Here is a 19,636-nt window from a genome sequence, read left to right as displayed (position 1 = left end):
TCACTCTCTTCTATACCTATTATTCTTAGGTTTGGTCTTTTCATTGTGTCCTGGATTTCTTAAAGGTTTTGAGATAGGAACTTTTTGCTTTTTGCTTTTTCTTTGACTGTTGTGTCAATGTCTTCTATGGCATCTTCTACACCTCAGATTCTCTTTTCCATCTCTTGTATTCTGTTGGTGATGCTTACATCTATGACTTCTGCTCTCTTTCCTAGGTTTTCCATCTCCAGGGTTGTCTCCCTATGTGGTTTTTTTTTTTTTAAATCCTAGGATGTTTATTACAAAGGTAAACCCCAATCCTTGAGATGGGCTTATCGGTAGGATTTCTGGTATCAGGCACAGGAACCAGGACCTCCAAACTTTTTGGATTCGCAGCAACTGGGGTCAGCTACAAGCAGGGTCTGATCATACTGAATGAGGATATCTTTGATCTCCTTCTTAGGGGTTTCATCCATATACTTTTGGTAATAAGCCATCAGGGCTTTTGAGATGGACTGTTGGATAGCATAAATTTGGGCCACATGACCACCACCCTTCACACGGACCTGGATATCTACACCAGCAAACCTCTCCTTGCCCAGAAGCAAGACAGGCTCCAGTAACTTGTACTGCAGCGTTCACGGCTCGATCATCTCCAGGGGACGTCCATTCACCTTGATGAGCCCATTTCCTCGTTTGCAGTGGGCCACAGCTGTGGCTGTCTTCTTGTGTCAGAAGACCTGCACAAACGGCATAGCTACAAGTACGAACACGAGCTCCTCACCGAGCGGCACCACCTGAAAAGGCTGTGTTTTCTTTAATGTTTCTATTTCCATTTTTAGATCCTGGACAGTTTTGTTCAATTCTTTTACCCATTTGATTGTGTTTCCCTGTATTTCTTTAATAGATTTATGTTTTGTCTTTAAGGGCTTCCGCTTGTTTACCGCTGTTCTCCTGTATTTCTTTTTGTTTTTGGTTTTTTGGTTTTTAGTTTTTTAAGACATGGTTTCTCTGTATAGCCCTGGCTGTCCTGGAAGTCACTCTCTAGACCAAGCTGGTCTTGAACTTAGAAATCTGCCTGCCTCTGCCTCCCAAGCACTGGGATTAAATGAGTGTGCCACCATTACCTGGCCTCCTGTATTTCTTTAAGGGAGGTGTTCATGCCATTCTTAAAGTCCTCTATTATATTCATGAGATGGGATTTTAGATCTGAATCTTGCTTTTCATGTGTGTTAGAGTATCCAGGGCTTGGTGTGGTAGGAGAATTAGGTTCCAGTGTTGTCCAGAAGCATTGATTTCTGTTGCTTATGTTCTTGTGCTTACCTCTTGCCATCTGGTTATCTCTAGTGCTAACTGGCCTTGCTTGCTGTCTCTGACTGGAGCCTGTCCCTCCTATGAGCCTGGGAGTCCAGCTGTCTCTGTGATTCTGTGATTCTGGGATCCTGGGATCCTGCAATCCTGATATTATGGTGTGTTAAAGCGCCTGAGAACCAAGCTTCCTCTAGGTGTTGTAGGCATGGGTTGGGGGGGCCAGAGCCCTTGGTCCACTCTGGGAGCAGGTGCAAACCAGACAGACCATGTGCCTCTGGGTGGGTGGGGTTTCCTGCATCCCCTAGGTCCAAGGGGTCCCAGTTATGCCGGGTATTTGGGCAGAGTTTGAAGCCTCACCTGGGTCTTTCCCAGACACAGGTAAGCTATTAATTTTTACAAGTTCAAATTATCTATCCTTTCCTTTATGAATAGTGATTTTTGTATCTTACATTTCATTTAATAGCTATATTCTTATCCCAACATTATGAAGCTGTTTTCCTCTCTTCTAGCAGGTAGGCTATTTCAGATTTCATACATAGGCCTATGTAGAATCTCTAATTTTATGTGTACTATGAATTGATATTCATTTTTCTCCTGCTGGAGAGATGGCTCAGCAGTTAAGAGCACTGACTGCTCTTCTGACGGTCCTGAGTTCAAATCCCAGCAACTACATAGTGGCTCACAACCATCTGTAATGAGATCTGACGCCCTCTTCTGGAATGTCTGAAGACAGCTACAGTGTACTTACATATAATAAATAAATAAATCTTTAAAACAAATTTCTCCTGTTCTCTGTGGCCTGAGAATAAAATCGCTCACTCAAGTCAAATAGTTTTGACCATAACAGGAAGTCTATATCCAAAAATCATGCCTACAATTCATTCCTTGGCACAGCAGAACTGGCAACTCTCAGCTTAGCTACGATGGAGGTAAAATCCTTTGGTGATGTGAGGGTGATTGAAGTACAGCCTTATTACACTGAAATCCAATGTCTAAAAATTGTTTTTATTTTGGGCTTGTACCACAGTAAGAGCCAATATTTTAAACTCTACTAAATAGAAAACAAACAAACAAACAAAAAGACTTTATATATTTATGTTCATTTAAGAAAATACTAGCCGGGTGGTGGTGGCGCACACCTTTAATCCCAGGACTTGGGAGGCAGAGGCAGGCAGATTTCTGAGTTCAAGGCCAGCCTGGTCTACAGAGTGAGTTCCAGGACAGCCAGAGTTATACAGAGAAACCCTGTCTCAAAAAACCAAAAAAAAGAAAAGAAAAGAAAAGAAAATACTACTAGTGATGTATTATTTTGAAATATACAGCTAATATGTTTGGAGTTATTTAAAATTTATATTGAGAAAAATGTATGTATTTTCAGTATTGCTGTAAACAAGCATCTACATAAGACTGTTAAATTGATTGTTGTTTTATATCAAACAACTTTTATAATACTCATTTTTATTGTTATAATATTTTATAAATTTTAAGGAATATGACAAAAAACGATATTGTAGGTATTGAAGGGGGTCTCTGGGAGGATTTGGGGTACAAAAGGGAAATAAGAATGTGATTTAATTCTATTTACTTAAAATATGTTTTTAAATGTTAATAAATTCAGATAAATTGAAATCATGTAACTTTTCTCATCATAATGCAATAAAAGTTAAAAAATATATTAAAAATATATTTGATAAAAAATATTCTCCCTTAAAGCTGCTCTGACCTCAGATTAGATGTTTAAAGATCTAAGATATTCTCTTTTCTACCCTCCTAGCAAGTGTCCTAACATATCCATAAAGAACATATCACACTACTATTTTTGTAAAACCTATGATTATTCCTGTAACTAAATATAGTTACAATATTATATCACAAGTGTTGTTCTCTACAGAACGTTTCCCCATTCTTCTGCCAATCTAAATGCAAGTAGCTGTAAAGTCCTTGCACCCCTTAGATGATGAGAGAAAAAGAGAGAGGGGGAGATGACAGTATCACAATGGATACAAAGAACAATTGTCCATTGGTATATATGGATTTCAAAATTCTAGATTCTTCAAAAGGTTAAAAATATTCAGAAAAACTTTGCCTTTGTCATTATTTTCTAACAATTAAGTGTAATGATTATTTATACAGAGTTGACATTATGTTAGGTAATTTAAATACATGAGGATATACATAGGTCATATGAAAATGCTAAATTATTTTTAAAGACATATGTATTTATTCATTTATTATTGTATGTGCATGGGTGTTTTGCTTGCATGTATGTCTGTGCATCATGTGCTTTATGCGCCTGCAGAAGCCAGAAAAATGATCAGTTCTTCTGGAACTAGATTTACAGGCTGTTGTTAACCACCATGTAATTGACGGTCAACTTGAGTCTTCTGGAAGAGTAGTCAGTGCTCTTCACCACAGAGCCATCTCTCTATCCCTAAATGCTAAACTATTATATGGTAAGAGACTTGAACATCCTCAGAGTTTGGTGTCTGTAGAGGGCTTTGGAAGTACTACTAGACAGTCAGACAATGTCTATGGTATGACTGCCACCTGGTGGACAATAATCATAAGACACATCAATGACACAATTTCTTAATTTCTGAATCTCTAAAATATAAAAACAAGTACATGATTGCAAAGGCTAAGCAGCATTATATCAGCAAAGTTTTTTATTAAAAAGTTCACTGGACAATGAGAAAAAAATGTAATTTCTTAAAAAACAATACTACACATAAAAATGTGAGTAAATATTTCTCAGAACATCATGATCAAATAAACAAAAAACTTGACCATTAATGATGGGCGAAAGGGTCTGAAGAGACAGCTCAGTTGTTAAGAGTATTTCCTTTGTTTTTGTTTGTTTTTTTGTTTTTTGGAGGGAAAACTGGGAATGGAGAAATTCGCATGTAATAATAGAAAATATCTAAAATAAAAAAAAATGATCACACATTAAAAAAAAAAAAAAAGAGTATTTCCAGATGACCCAAGTTCAGTTTCCAGCACCACATCAGGCATAACTGTCTGTAACTCCTGCACCAGATGAACCAACACCTCCGCTGCACTTACCCACACGCAGACACACATATCTTCACATAATTACAAATAATAAAATAAAACTATACATAATGTGTTTTCTGTGCCTTCAGAGGCCAGAAAAGGGGTCAAATCTCCTGTAATTGGATTTACAGGCTGTTGTTAACCACCATGTAATTGACAGTCAACTTGGGTCTTCTGGAACAGTAGTCAGTGTTCTTAACCATAGAGCCATCTCTCTATCCCTAAATGCTAAACTATTATATGAGTAAGAGATTTGAACATCCTCAGAGTTTGGTGTCTGGAAGTGTCCTCTTTAAATCCCCATAAGCCAAACTTTTGCCATACCTAAAGATGACCTAAAATAGAACTTCCTCAAATTAGTATGAATGAATATAAGACTCAGAATTTGATTCATTTTCTATTTTATTATCATTTATATATATTAAAATAAGAAATATTCTAAAGTAAATTATATTATAATTCATTTAAAATGTGAAAGTAAAAGAGTATCAGAAGAGAGCCACCAAGCTTGTCTGACATGCATGAAGCTTGGGCTCAGCCCTCAGCACTGCAACAGAAAAGAAAAACTGAGTAAACATGGAAAAGGGTGGAGAACAGATCGGAACATGAAAAAGGGTGGAGAACAGATCAGAATACTTAGAAAATATAAAACAGGACAGCCCCCAGTAGAACTGGCCGATGTTATCACAAAAAGGTACTGTGTATTCTTATTCTATGGCACTTGTTGGGGGCCTCTTACATGCTCCACACTATTTCACTCACTAAGGATACTGTGATCCTTTTTCTCATGGAGCGGACACACTTATCAAGAAGTATTAATAGTTAACAGCACCAAAAAAGAAGTTGCATGGTTAGAGAGAGAACTCAGTAAAATGTCTGCCCTCTAAATGAAGAGTTGAGTCCTGAGAACTCATGGAACAATGCCAGATGAATTGGCACATACCTGTAATCCAAATGCTAGGAAGCCAGGTCAGGGGAATCCCTAGGACGTGTGGACCAATCAGTCCAGCCTAATCAGCTCCCCCCAAGCTGACAGAAAGCCTGCCTATCCTCTGCCCTGTGTATGCACATGTAAACACACACAAATGCTTGGGTGGCTTCAAGATCTGTGTGTGTGTGTGTGTGTGTGTGTGTGTGTGTGTGTGTGTGTCTGTTAAGATAGGGTCTCACAATGCTAGAATTAACTCTGAGATCAGCCTAGCCTCAAGTTAATATAAATCTGCCTGCCTCTATCTCTCTAGTGCTGGGGTTAAAGCCATGCTCCACCTCACCCAGAGAGTTACTGTGTTAGTTTTCTATGACTGTAAAAAGACACTATGACCAAAGCAACCCATAGAAGAAAGTATTTATTAGGGGCTTGCTTACAGTGTTAATGATTAGAGTCCATGACTATCAAGGCAGGGAACATGGCAGAAAGCAGGCAGGCACAGGTCTGGAGTAGTAGCTGAGATCTTATATCATCTTCAAACACTATACAGACATAGAAAGCTAGCAGGAATGACAATGCACCATTTGCAATGCCAAACCCTACCCCTAGAAACATCTTCTTCAACCAGGTCACACCTCCTATCCCTGCCAAAGACCTCCACCTACCAGGGACCAAGTATTCAAATATATGAGCCTATGGTAACCATTATCATTGAAACTATCACAGTAACTATCTTTGTTTGTTTGTTTGTTTGTTTGTTTGTTGAGACAGGGTTTCTCTGTGTAGTCCTGACTGTCCTAGAACTCACTCTGTAGACCAGGCTGGCCTAGAACTCAGAAATCCACCTGCCTCTGCCTCCCAAGTGCTGGGATTAAAAGCGTGCGCCACCACCACCCAGCTTCACAGTAACTATCTTTACAAAGCAGAGTGGGTAGGTCTAAAGGAAAAGAGGGATAAGAAAGTAATCCCTGTGCATTTCCAAGAATAATTTGTTCCCCATTAAAAGCAGTATCTTACTTTACACTTTAAAATCCTAAAATATGTTACTAGGAGGGAGAATTTAAGGCAAAAATACTGAGAAAGACAAAACATAAAAAATGGGATTAACGTGGCAATTAAACTGAGAGGAAAAAAATAGGTGATATATTACTCAGAATTCTCCAGATAGACAACATAACTGAAAATATATATGTGTATATATAACCAGTTAAAAATGTATAAATTGTGGGTTATTAGACGTTTTTACCACACAGCCTAGGTAGTATGACAATGGCTGTCTTCACACTGGAAAGGCTAAGAACAGTTTATGAGTGTAGATGCCTGAGCAGTCCCAATCTGGGATCCTACTAAAAGCCTGGAGGATTCTTTGGGATCCAATGGTCTTTATTTCACATTGGAACCCAAAGAAGCTGGGTTCTTATCTCACTAAAAGATGCCAGCAGGACCAAGGTAGAGGAAGGAACGTGAAAGGCCAAGCCAGGCAAGCAGGCGAAAGCAGAAACTCTTCTGGGCCTCCCTTTATCTGCACTGCTACCCAGGTGCATCCAGATTTGGAGGAGTGAGTCTTCCCACTTGACTTAATTATGGAAATAGGTTAGTTGGTTACAGGTCCTGTCAAATTGATAACCAAGATTAAATGTATTCTCCACTATGTTATTTGCAACTCAAAATGGGTTTATCAGGATATAATTTCATTAGAAAAAACTTTTTTTAAAAATTACTTTGAAGCAAAACTCAATAGAATGTATTGATGTATCTGGTCTTATGTTGAGGCCTTTGGTTCACTTTGACTTGAGTTTATGCAGTGTGATGAATATGGATCTACTTGCACTCTTTCACATGCAGACATCCAGGTAGACCAGCAACATTGTTGAAGATGCTTTCTTTTTTCCATTATATTGTTTTGGCTTCTTAGTCAAAAATCAAGTGTCTATAGGTGTGTGGATTTATTTCTGGGTCTTCAATTAGATTTCATTGATCAACATGTCTGTTTCTATACTATCACCATGCAGTTTTTATCACTATTGCTCTGTAGTGCTGCCTGAAGTCGGGGATGGTGATATCTCCAGAAGTTCGTTTATTGTTCAGGGTTATTTTAGCTATCTTGGATATTTTGTTTTTCCATATAGGTTAAGAATCACTCTTTCAAGGCCTGTAAAGAATTGTGTTGAAATTTTGATGAGAATTGCATTGAATCTGTACATTGCTTTTGGCAAGATGGCCTTTTATTCTTGGTACTTATCTGTCTTAGTCACGGTTTCTATTCCTGCACAAACATCATGTCCAAGAAGCAAGTTGGGGAGGAAAGGGTTTATTGCGCTTACTTCCACATTGCTGTTATCACAAAGGAAGTCAGGACTGGAACTCATGCAGGTCAGGAAGCAGGAGCTGATGCAGAGGCCACAGAGAGATATTTCTTACTGGCTTGCTTCTCCAGGCTTGCTCAGCCTGCTCTCTTATAGAACCCAAGACTTCCAGCCCAGGGATGGCACCACTCACAAGGGGCAATTGAGAAAATGCCCCACAGCTGGATCTCATGGAGGCACTTCCCCAACTGAAGCTCCCTTCTGTGATAACTCCAGCCTGTGTCAAGTTGACACACAAAACCAGCCAGTACAATTGACTCCTTGTCAACTTGACACACAATCACATCACTATTAAGCCTCAACCCTTATTTTCTTATTCATCCCCAAAATCTAAAATCCCACAGTCTTTACATATTAAAAGTTCAATTGTTTTAAAATGTCCAATATCTTTTAAAATTCCAAGTCTCTTAACTATGGGCTCCACTAAAATACATTCTTCCTTCAAGAGGGAAAAATATCAGGGCACAGTCACAATCAAAAGCAAAACCAATGTCTGGGATCCAACTCATGATCTTCTGGGCTCCTCTAAGGGCTTAACCAGTCACTTCTCCAGCTCTGCCCTTTGCAGCACACAGCTTGTCTTCTGGGCCCCAGATGCCTGTACTCCACTGCTGCTGCTGTCCTTGGTGGTCATTGTATGGTACTGGCATTCCCAAAACACTGCTGTAACTAGGCTTTACCAATAGCCTCTCATAGACTGTCTTCACGGTGCCAAGCCTCAACTCCTTTGCATGACACCTTCAGTCCTGGGCCATCAATTACAAACTGAGGCTGCACCTTCACTTATGGCCTTCCATGGCCTCTTACTGTGCCGAGCCTCAGCTGCTCTTCATGACCCCTTCGTGCTGTCAAAACTAGTACCACCTAGGTGACTCTTACACATTACCAAGTCCTGCTGCAGCACAAGGTACAACCTTGACTATCTCCGGAGCACAACCTCTTTGTGCTCTCAGAAAACACTTCCCAGAAGATGTCACCTCAATGATGCTGGTCTCCTTAATCACCGCTAATTTCTTAGCTTCAGCTAACCAGCATCAATAGTCCCAGTAATGCAAAGTTTTCACTTTAGTAGTTCTGGTATCTTGTTAATCACAACTGATACTTCAGCCCCAGCTAACCAGAACCACAGAATCTTTACAATCAAAACATGGCCCTGATAAGAGTCTTAATCTTCCCTCTGAAATTTCACAAGCCAGGTCTCCATCTTCTGCACTGTTCTCAATGTGATCTTCCAAGCTCCTACAGAACATCCCACAGAGTTCTTAGCAATCAGTGGCTCTTGTAGCTCAAAGTTCCAAAGTCCTTCCACAGTCCTCCCCAAGACATGGTCAGGTTGTCACAGGAATACCCCACTATGCTGGTACCAATTTTGTATTAGTCAGGGTTCTCTAGAGTCACAGAACTTATGGTAGTCTCTATGTAGGAAAGGAATTTATTGATGACTTACAGTCTGTAGTCCAGCTCCCAACAATCAACTCCCAACAATGGTCGGCAGCAGCTGTGAATGGAAGTCCGAGGATCCAGCAGTTGCTCGGTCCCACAAGGCAAGCAGGTGAAGCAGAGAGAGCCTTCCTTCTTCCAACGTCCTTATATAGGTCTCCAGCAAAAGGCGTGGCCCAGATCAAAGGTGTGTGCCACCACACCTCTAATCCCAGATATCCTTGCTTGAACTCGTAGATCTTCCTGTCTTAATCTTCTAGGATTCACAGCCACTATGCCACCACACCTTTAATCCCAGATGATCTTGAACTCATAGATCTTTCCATCTTAATCCTCTGGGATTCATAGCCACTACACCTCAAGATCTCCACACTAAGATTCAGGTTGGAATTTTGTATCTCTCAGCCTCCAGATTAGGGCCAGGTGAGCCTTCTAATTCTGGATTGTAATTCATTTCAGATATAGTCAAGTTGACAACCAGGAATAGCCACTACACTATCCATGAGCATGGGAGGTCTTAGCCTTGAATAAGTACAGGAGATTACTTCCTGAGCAGAACATCCATGGCTCAGGCACTAAGATCAACAATTAATAGATGGGACCTCATGAAATGGAAAAGCTTCTGTAAGGCGAAGGAAACTGTCAATATGATAAAACAGCAGCTTACAGACTGGGAAAACATCTGACAGAGGGGTAATATCCAAAATATATAAAGAACTCCCAATGTTAGATGCCAAAAAATAGGGTACAGAGCTGGGCAGTGGTGGTACACGCCTTTAATCCCAGCACTTGGGAGACAGAGGCAGGCAGATTTCTAAGTTTGAGGCCAGCCTGGTCTACAGAGTGAGTTCAAGGACAACCAGGGCTATACAGAGAAACCCTGTCTCGAAAAACCAAAAACAAAAAACAAAAAAAAAACAAAAAAACAAAAAAAAAATGAGGTACAGAGCTAAACAGATAATTCTCAACAGAGGAATCTCTAATGGCTGAGAAACACTTGAAGAAATGTTCAACATCTTTTGTCATCAGGGAAATGCAAAATCAAAATGATTCTGAGACTCCACTTTACACCTATCAGAATGGCTAAGATCAAAAATTCAAGGGACAGCACATGCTGATGAGGGTGTGGAGAAATAACACTCCTCCACTGCTGGTGGGATAGCAAACTTGTACAACCATTCTGGAAATCAATCTGGCAGTTCATCAGAAAATTGGAAATAGTTCTAATTGAAGACCTAGCTCTACCACTCCTGGGCATATACCCAAAAGATGCCCCACCATACCCCAAGGATACATGTTCCACTAGGTTCACGGCAGCTTTATTCATAATAGCCAGAAGCTAGAAATTACCCAGATATCCTTCAACTGAAGAATGGATAAAGGAAAAGTGGTTCATTTATTTATACAATGAGATACTTACTACTCAGCCACTAAAAACAATTTTTAACAATTACAGGCAAATGGATGGAACTAGAAAATATCTGGGTGAGATAACTCAGACCCAAAAGGACAAGCATGGTATATACTTATAGGGCAGTGGAAAGTGAGAGGAAGCCTGGTCCTGGTTGAGCTAAAGGCTTGAAGCCCTGGAGACCCTGAAGGGATGGTAGGAGCTTTGCCTGCTCCTGGCACCAGGCCCCTGTTACATAGTCACAGCACCCTCCACCCCCATAGATTTGCAGCCATCAGTCACATAAGGGCAATGCCTCAAGCCCTTCCACATGTAGATCAGGCATGCCTAACATCTCAGACCAAGAGAATAAGAAAAATGATGGCAACCTGTTGTCACATAGGCTCAAGGCAGATCTCCTTGCTAATGTGGTACCTAGAGACCCAGAAGGCATTGCCTGTAAGATTGCCTCCCCAGGCATTTCTCCCTGCAAAAGGTATTTAATCTCAGGCCTACCCTGAGAAGTGGGGTACAGTTTTATGCATCTGCTTTCCACCATGACAATAAATGGTTTAGAACCACAGACTGTCTTTTTTATCCACCGTGGGTAGCCATGAGGAAGGCTTTTGCCTACAGAGCCACAGTCTAGCCTCCTAAAGGCCTCTCTACACTCCCAGCCACAACTGCCACCAAACTTGCTGCAGTCAAGCCAAAGACTCTCACCATGGGACTAGCTGAAGCTCTCTTGCCTCCCACCCCCGATCCCCACCCCTGTTCAGGCCCAGGCTAGATACTATCCCCTGCCCTCTGGCCCCCAACTCCGTTCTCAGCTCTTCTGAGACTTCCAGCATGGCTTGGATGTCCAAGAGCCTAAGAACCCCACAGCCCTAGCCTAGTAGCAGGCCCAGGGGCCCTCAGCACTGGCTTTTCCACATCTCAGACTGTGCTTTCCCACCCCCAGAGCATCACCACCACCCTCCCCCATGGCAGTGTAAGATAAATGCAGTCAAGCTCCCCTAGTCCCACTTCCCCAAGCAGCCATGCCCTGTAACGGAGCAGACATGGGACCCAACCCTACATGTACTCACTGATAAGTAGATATTAGCCATAAAGAACAGAATACCCATGATACACCCAACAGACCCAGTTAATCAATCATGAAAGTCCAAGCAGGGATGGTTGAATCTCAGAAGGGGAAACATAGGAAATAGAAGGAGTGAGAGAACTGTATGGGTAGAGACAAGAAAGAGGCCTATGGAAATCTGCAGCTGCCTGGGGTCAAGAGAGAATCTTTAGGAAATCCCAGAGATTTGGGATAAGGGAAGTACCCAGGAATCAATGTGGGTGACTTTAACCAAAATGCCTAACAGTAAGGACATGAAACCTGACAAGGCCACCTCCTGTAGCCAGGCAGGACTCCCAGTAGAAGGATAGGGACACCAAACCACCCACAAAACTTTTGACCCAAAATTTGTAATATCTAAAATAATTGCAGGGATAGAGCAAAGACCAAAGGAAAGGCCAGTCAATAATAGGCCCAACTCAAAACCCAACCCATGGGCAAGTACCAGTTCCTGACACTATTAACGATACTCTGTTATGATTGCAGACAGGAACCTAGCATAACTGTCCTCTGAGAGGTTCTACCTAACAGCTGATGGAAATTTGCAGAAAGACCCACAGCCAAACATTAGACAGAGCTCAGGGAGTCTTATAGAAGCACTGGGGAAAGGATTGAGGGACCCAAAGGAGATAGGAACTCCACGGGAAGACCAACAGAGTCAACTAACCTGAACCCTTAGCAGCTGAACTACCAACCAAAGAGTAAGCATGGGGTGGATCTAGGTCCCCTGCCCGTGTGTAACAGATGTGCACCTTGGTCTTCATGAAGGTCCCCCAACAACTGGAGCAGGAGATGTCCCTGAATCTGTTGCCTAACTATGGATTCCATTCCCCTGACTGAGCTGCCTTCTCTGGGCTCAGTGGAAGAAGAGTTACCTAGTCCTGCAGTGATGTGATGTACCAGGGTGGGATGATACCCAGGGGGGGCCTCCCTCTTCTTAGAGGAGAAGGGGAGAAGGGAAGAGGCTGTGATTGGGATGTAAAGTAAATAAATTAATCAATTAATGAAAATAATTAATAATGGATTAGATTCAAGTTACAGGTAGAGTGTGAAAAGAATTTAGCCGGGCAGTGGTGGCACATGCCTTTAATCCCAGCACTTGGGAGGCAAAGGCAGGTGGATTTCTGAGTCTGAGGCCAGCCTGGTCTACAGAGTGAGTTCCAGGACAGCCAGGGCTACACAGAGAAACCCTGTCTCAAAAAAACAAAACGAAAAAACAAACAAAAAAAAAGAAGAATTCAAACAGACAAAGTTTTTTTTTTTAACTGAGCACAGGAAGGATCGCATTGCCTAAGGAAAGCAAGACAGGAAAAGTTTGCTGCGGATTCAAGGTTCTGAGTTCACTTGATTCTGCCTCATTGGCATTGATTTGAAGCTGTCCTTCAGGTAGATATATCAATCTGGACATCAACATAAAACCAGATGCACTAACTCTCATAGAAGAGAAAGTGGGAAATTGCCTTCAACACATTGGTACAGGAAACAATTTCCTGAACAGAACACCAATGGCTCAGGCTCTAAGACCAACAACTGATAAATGGGACCCCATGCAATGAAAAGCTTCTGTAAGACAAAGGACACTCTCAATAGTACAAAACAGCAGCCTACCTGCCGACCCAGTCAGGGTCCCTCAACCCGGGAAGAATCAGGGTCCCTGTAATCAGGTGGGCAAGGAGTCAGCGAGTGACAAACAGACATGGCCACAAGGGAGTGCTGAATCTGAGTGTAATTTCTCAAAGTAAGCATCAGATTTTTTTTTTCAGTTTCCCACAGACAGTTTATTGGGAGAGCCACAGCCAGTGAGAAAGTGAAAGAAGTCCCTGTTTTATCTATTTTGTTGAAGCTGCTGGCCACCAGCAATAATAGGATCCAACAGCAAGTAGGGCCATATCTGAGACACATACCTCTCAGACCACAGTCTCCTCACTTCATAGTCCAAGTATGAGAGCAGACATAGTTCCCACCTCAGGAGGTGGTAAGGAAACACCTCCCTACCCACCCTGTCCTCCCTCAAAGACCTCAGAAAGAAAGGTCAATATACTTGGCCCCAATGTGTCGGCCGCCTTTCCATCCAGTGGAAAGAAGGAGGCAACAACGAGCTCTTCTCCAAACAGTTTAATTAGGATCCTTGTAATCTTGCTTCTTACATCTTATTTCTATCTTACTTCTTACATTTTACTACTTACATCTTTACATCTTACTACTTACATCTTACTACTTACATCTTACTTACTCCTATTTCCTACTTACTCCTATTCCTATTCTTACATACATCTTACATACATCTTACTTCTATTCCTACATCTTACGTCTATTCCTACATCTTACTTCTATTCCCTACATACTTACTCCTAATTCTCTACATACTTACTCCTAATTCTCTACATACTTACTCCTAAATCTCTATATACTTACTCCTAATTCTATACATATTTACTCCTAATTCTCTACATACTTACTCCTAAATCTCTATATACTTACTCCTAGTTCTATACATACTTACTCTTAACTATCTACATACTTACTCCTAAATCTCTCCAGCCCCCAGCCCTTGTGGGTTACATACTTTCCCTGGTCCCAATCAGCATCGGCTATGTGGCAAAGCACAATAGGCTGCGGGAAATCATGCCAGCTTGCATCACAAACTAGAGGCACTCAGCTTTTCCAACTAAGGGCTTGTTTATCAATGCTCTCTGCTCTGGCTGGAGACCAGGTGTTCAATATATATGTAGGGTGGCAGCTGCGGCTCCCCACAGTTCCCCCTTTTTGTTTTAAACACAACAGGCAAGAGTAGAGGTCTGATCTCCAGTAACCATGAGAAGGACATTGCAATAGCATTACAACCTGATAGTAATATCTCTTGGCAAAATATCAAACCTGTCTTCAAGAACACGTACAGCTAGTTTGTACTACAAACCAGGCTTACTTAGCCACTCAGTACATGCCTCTGTCTTAGGTGATTTATTTGCCAGAGCTCCTATCCCGTGGAAGCCAAGTTGGTGTCATGCCCGTCCTATGCCTTTTTCCTGGAGGTGGGACCTTGGGCATCAACCTACACGCAATCAGACGTGCTCTCCAAGAGACCACTAGAAGCTGATCTCTAGTGCAGTGCTTAGCCTTGCATCCTGAGCTTGAAGAGGAGCATTCAGAATAGTTAACGAAGCCTGTGGAGACTGCCTCGCCTCCAGGGCTGCAAATGCTTGCACTACCAAAGCAGCCTGTCATTGCTGCCGAACCTGCATAAACACACCACAATGCCAATATACTGACAAAGACCAGTAAAGCACCCACTGTTCTAATACCCATTGTTCTCAGTTCAAAAGCTCTTACTTATTTCTTGCATATTAGTTTAAGATGTTCTAGTCACACAATATAACTTAATAACAAATTATAAGGCTTTCTATAGCTATACAATTAAATCTGGCTATTTCTTTCCCATTTCATATATAACCATTTTACATTTTTTAGAAACACAACTTATTAACAATTTTTTTCTAGCTCCAAAGCCCAGGGAACCAGGTTGATGACTCATCATAACTTCTTCAAGCTGAACGAGGGCATAGAGATATGAGGGAGAGTGGAAGGAAAAAACAGAACTGGTCTTCTGATATCTGTGTCTTAACTGGATCAGGCTGAAGTTCAGGATACCAGGAGTTCAAGCAGGCAGTTTAGATGAGGAAATTCACCAAGGCTGCATATTTCTGTAACATATAAATCTCAAAACAAACTTTCAGTATCATTAAGATATATATTTTTTTGTTTGATTCTCTGTGCAGTGCAGGGACTGATGGCATGTCCCTGAGGGTGACTTGGTCTTTGCTCTAATTGGCACACTTGGATCACATGACCCACTTTGGAGCATGCTAGAGTCCCTTTACCTAGGTAATCACCCACAAAACTACATCTCCCATCAGTCCTTCCCAGCCATCTGGAGCCACAGCTGTTCCAAGTTTCCTTTTTAAGCTTGTTTACTCTAGGGGCAAAGGTGCTAGTAGTTTAGCGCAAAAAGCTGTTGTCCCCTTTAAGAGCGGCTCGTGCAGACACTCAGTCAGCCTCTATCATTCTAGCTACAAAATCTGAAAATAGCTCCATGGGTCCTGTAACTTCTGCCTTGTTAGGCAATGATTTCCATGCTCTTGTAGCAAGCATATTAACTTGCTCATACACCTGCAGCGGATATCCAATTTGCTGCTGCACAAACCTGCCCTGCCTTAAAAGCATATCTAAATCCCAGGCAGGATTACCAGCTGCTCGATTAATAGCAGCCTGTTCATTGGCATATTCCTGGGTCGGCTCATGACACATGTTGTCGCTTAACATGGCTCCAACCCTGAGTTACTAATTTTAAGCTAATTTTCTGTTACCAATATTACATTCAAAAAGCTTTTGTCCCCTTTAAGAGCAGCTTGTGCAGACACTCAGCCTCTATCAGCTCCTTTTCAGCTGTGAGCGGACTGACTCAGCCAAGTTCTTTATGACTTTAAGTGGCAGTGTAAGATTAACTCCTGGCCGCAGCACAATGGCTTATCAGTCTCTGCTTATAGGAGGGAGGTAATGATACAGGCAGCCCTGGGCCTGTGGGCTCCACCCTAATGGTGGACTTCTCTATTTTCTGTACTAGCTTCTTAAGTTCCCCTTCAGAGTCCGAGCCACTCTCATCAGTCTGATCTTTCTCAGACTTTGCTGACCTCTCTTCCTTCAGCTGTTCTAACGCTTCCTGCCCCTTCTCTACTGCTTTAGAACACACTTTATTCTCCAAGCAGCTCCTAATCAGTTTCCAGATTGGTTGCACTCCACCTTTTATTATTCCTTCTTCCCAGGCGAAATCCAAATCTCTTCCTAATTCAGCCCAGCTGGACAGCATCAGGTGACCTGACACTGCGAACCAAGGGGCTGCGATATCTACCTCTGACAGAAATCTTTCTAGGGCTTCTCTCTTTAAATCTATCTTTTTTGCTTTTAATAGCTCCTTAAGAGCAACAAACATGGTGCAAGACTGCGAGTTCCCCACACCATCACCTTTGATTCATCCCTAATAGGACCTTATTGCTCCAAACCCGGAGACCTTATCGCCTCTTCACCGAGGACCTTCCCTTTTTATCCCACTTTACCTGGGAATTTACCAGTCGACTGCCCTGCCTGCAAGGAGTTCTGAGCCGTAAAAGATGTCCCTGATGAGTGTTCCCTGTACATCTCTTCTCCATTCCCCGTTCAGGCCACCAATTGTCGGCCGCCTTTCCATCCAGCGGAAATAAGGAGGCAACAGTGAGCTCTTCTCCAAACAGTTTAATTAGGATCCTTGTAATCTTGCTTCTTATATCTTACTTATTTCTATTCTTACACCTTACATCTATCCTTACATACTAACTCCTAATTCTCTACATACTTACTCCTAAATCTCTATATACTTACTCCTAGTTCTATACATACTTACTCTTAATTATCTACATACTTACTCCTAAATCTCTCCAGCCCCCAGCCCTTGTGGGTTACATACTTTCCCTGGTCCCAATCAGCATCAGCTACATGGCAAAGCACAATAGGCTACGGGAAATCATGCCAGCTTGCATCACAAACTAGAGGCACTCAGCTTTTCCAACTAAGGGCTTGTTTATCAATGCTCTCTGCTCTGGCCGGAGACCAGGTGTTCAATATATATGTAGGGTGGCAGCTGCGGCTCCCCACACCGATGGCCAATCTAACTCTCAATGTGAAGACCTGGGCAAAGGGTACTGCTAATGGGTCCATTCAGACCTCAACTGTCTACACTATTAGCTAATATCTAACATCAGAACATGATTAAACACACTCAAGACTCTTGTTGGCAGAAGCTACACCCCAGATAATGGATGTCCTGCCACACTCTGGCTAGACATAGAAATCCAAGCACACTGGGTATGAATGCATGAGAAAACAACTTAGCCCAGTTTGAGGTGGGCAGTCCAGGCTCAGCCTGGGCCCAGACTCTGGATTTCTGTTTCTCATCCAGTGTCAGCAGTTCTTCCACATACTCCCCAGATGGGAGAAGGGATGAGGAGGCAGAGAATATGCTGAGAATTCACCCTATACAGAACTGGAGGTCAGATCTACTGAGGTGAGGAAAAGGCCACAGATGGGCAGGGCCACTGAAACAGACTCTGTTCATGTCAGACTCTGGCATGTCATCCTGGAAGTACTCGGCTTGGTGGTATTGCCACAGACACAGGTTCCCATCCCAGGAACTGCTGACAATCTTATCTTCAAAGGGATGCCAGCTGACATCATGCACACAAGCCATGTGATTGGTCAGCTTCTTCACAATGTGGCCACTTAAGAGGTTGTACACAACCACTTTGCCAGTAGAACAGCCACTGTAGATGAACTGCTGGCCAGTGCTGTGGGCTGGGGAGAATCGGCATCGGATCAGAGTCTGAAGCACTCTATGGCCTCTGTAGGTCATCAAGGAGCTGTCACCTGGGAGCTTTGACTTCTTCCAGGCTTTCTTGGGCACCTGCTGCCATCTATAGTCCCAGTTTTGCTGTGTGGCAGCCAGTTGTGACACTTCCATGCCTTCTCTGCTTGAAAAGCATCTGATATCCCAAAGCTTTATGGTCTGATCTTTGGAATTGGAGATGAGATACCGGGCATCACCCTTGCTGTCAATAAAGGTGATGCCATCCTAGTGTCCAGCCAGTGCTCCCACAGGCTTGGGATCATCCTCCCTCATGGTTCATCGATCCCACACTTTGCAGATAGCATCATCTCCTCCAGAGAACAGGATTTGGGAGCTTATGTCAGCAAAGGCCACTGCACTCACATCATCCTCATGAGACTCAATGTTAAGAGTATGCGAGTTTTGTTCTCGGACAAAAATATACAGGCAGCCATCATTGGCTCCTCCTAGAACTTCTCGTCCATCTGAGGAGACAGCGATGGAGAAGACAGCAAAGCGACGTTCATCTGGCCTTAAATCCAGAGCAGTATGTGTGTCTCCTTCCCCATAGATGTTGCAGATATGAATGTAATCAGACCAGCTGGAGTACAGGAAGTGGTTTCCATCAGGAGTGAAGGCCACGTCCAGGAGAGTCCAACCTACATCCTGAGCCTTGATGCTTTTGAACTTGTGGAAGCGGCCATACAGTTGTATTGTCTGATCTTGCCAAGCAGACATGAAGATTTGACCATCTTTGCTGTAGATGCCGCAGAAAGCCTTCTGAGAGTAGATATCAATGAAGCTTAGATCATTGGGCAAGAAGTGAGACATGACTCAAGACTGTTCTCCAAGGGAAAGGTTCCTGGGTGGCAGAGTCCCCGTTCTCTCTGGTGTAACATTCGAGGAAAGCTATGCTCCTGGGCAGTCTTCCTAAGTCCCAGCCTCCCTGTGGCCAATTCCACCTGTGTCTTGATCTCATTGTATTCCAGCTCCCGGGTGTCAGGGGTTGCATCCATAGGTGGGTTGTATCGATCTCTGAGGCGACCATCCCAGGGACTGTCATGCTCCTCCTCTGAGGGCCTGAATGAGCTGTAAATTTGCTGCACCTCCTCCTTGCACCAGCCTCATTTGGCCTCTGCGGAGGAGATAGGCCAGTACCTGGGCCAGATCCACATCTTCATCCTCTTCTTCTTCCTCACTACAATGCAGGCCAGCCCCTCTTTGGGACAAGCCCTCAGAGGGTTCTAAGGACCCAGATCCTGCACTGCTGCTGTTCCATGATCCCATCTTCTGGTTATGAAAGGAAAAATTAAAGCCTCAGACTTGAACTGACTAGTAAGAAAAGTAAGGGGCCTAAAAATCTATTACAAGCTGGCCCACGCAGGCCTGGGAATAAGCAAGCAAGCTGTTAGATATCATAAGAGCTGGCAGGTCAAGAAGACATAAAACTATAAATATAGAGAAAAACATGTCTAGGCAAGCAAGGACATGTCCGGGCATGCAGGACGTGCCTGGCAGGCTCTGAGTAATGGCCCATCTGGCCCCTTAGATGTGGTTTAAGGTCAGCAGGAAAGAGATGTTGACTCAGACCGGTACCACCCACAGAAAAACTACAGAAAAACCACACATTGCC

At 42.8% G+C, this 19,636-nt stretch overlaps 2 pseudogenes; both read right to left on the bottom strand.

Annotated features, from left to right (window-relative positions):
* Positions 1 to 261: 261 nt before the first annotated feature.
* On the bottom strand, positions 262 to 15,896 carry LOC116081098 (annotated as a pseudogene).
* A 1,781-nt stretch (positions 15,897 to 17,677) lies between these two features.
* On the bottom strand, positions 17,678 to 19,290 carry LOC116080299 (annotated as a pseudogene).
* Positions 19,291 to 19,636: the final 346 nt, after the last annotated feature.

The sequence above is a fragment of the Mastomys coucha genome, unplaced genomic scaffold (assembly GCF_008632895.1).
Source record: "Mastomys coucha isolate ucsf_1 unplaced genomic scaffold, UCSF_Mcou_1 pScaffold6, whole genome shotgun sequence".
In the NCBI taxonomy this organism is placed as follows: domain Eukaryota; kingdom Metazoa; phylum Chordata; class Mammalia; order Rodentia; family Muridae; genus Mastomys; species Mastomys coucha.
Note: the sequence above shows the minus strand (reverse complement) of the source record. Positions and strands in the feature narration are given on the sequence as shown.